This window comes from Oncorhynchus clarkii, chromosome 17 (assembly GCF_045791955.1).
Source record: "Oncorhynchus clarkii lewisi isolate Uvic-CL-2024 chromosome 17, UVic_Ocla_1.0, whole genome shotgun sequence".
Lineage (NCBI taxonomy): Eukaryota > Metazoa > Chordata > Actinopteri > Salmoniformes > Salmonidae > Oncorhynchus > Oncorhynchus clarkii.
The window spans coordinates 55,797,193-55,798,585 of NC_092163.1; positions in this window are offsets into that span (position 1 = coordinate 55,797,193).

Below are 1,393 nucleotides of genomic sequence, written 5' to 3' on the forward strand. Positions count from 1 at the left end.
GTTCCCCGCTAAACCGTTCCCCGCTAAACCGTTCCCCGCTAAACCGTAAACCGCTCCCCGCTAAACCGTTCCCCGCTAAACCGTTCCCCGCTAAACCGTTCCCCGCTAAACCGTTCACCGCTAAACCGTTCCCCGCTAAACCGTTCCCCGCTAAACCGTTCCCCGCTAAACCGTTCCCCGCTAAACCGTTCACCGCTAAACCGTTCCCCGCTAAACCGTTCCCCGCTAAACCGTTCCCCGCTAAACCGTTCCCCGCTAAACCGTTCCCCGCTAAACCGTTCCCCGCTAAACCGTTCGTTATTCAGTCTAACTGGTACCCGGGTCAAGAAGATAACATTCTGCTGCATAGCACGAAGGGTTGTTTGAATTTATAGTGTTGAGTTTCACAATGAAAGCATTGTTTTGGTTGAGGAAATTAATCCAAACATGCAATATTGCAGTGCAATAATAATGTATTTTTTGGGCCCGGTATCCCTGGTTAATGGACAACAGACAACAGCCCACAGTTAGTTTTTTGCTGGCTTCTAGTGTCACATAAAGGGATATAAATGTTGTGTTCAAGTGCCTTATGAGGGTAAGATAATGATTTGCCATCTTTAACTGTAAAGCCCATCTTAGGCCTGCCCACAGCGGAGCCTCTCTTAGGGTTGTGTTTAAAACACAGGTAGCCTGAGCATGGAGAGATACACATTTAAATCCTAAGCGCTTTCTTTCTTTATCGAAGGAACTGCAAGAGGCTGTTTGTTAATACTGTTTTTGGCCTTCTACCATAGCATACCTAACGTGAGTCGTCATTCGCACCAGTTAACACGTATGTAAAAAGCTTTTAACATCACCAAATTCTATTTAGCATTTTATACTTTGGTTTTTGGAATGGTCAGTACTGTCATGAACAAATTCAACGCAAAAGTTACGATAATACAATGATAACTTAGATTTCAGGTGTTGGTTGTCTTTTGGCCAGTTCTTTAGAGGAAAAACTCAAAAAGGGGAAAAATAAACTACAGGGTTTTTGGTTTTCTACACATTTCTTTGGTTACCTGTAACAAAAATAAAATGGGAAAAAAGCAGAAAATACATGAAAATAATGTGTTTAAATTTGGTATGGCACTGCAGAGAAGGTAATGCTTTTATGCTCACTGAAAACAAAAGATTTGTAATCTCACGTGCTATTCTTTTAGTCCAACTCACACAGTGAATTGCAGATAGCTTCTATACAGTAACTATAGTAACAATAGAACTTTGAACTGAAACTGAGTTGCCACATTTTGGTGTCCCGCAGAAAGAATTCCCCTTATTTCTTTAACATTTTGGACACAGTTCCAGATGGAACCTTTGTGGGATGAGGTATTCTCTGACCGTAATAATATATTTTTTAAAGCATTGCTTTGTA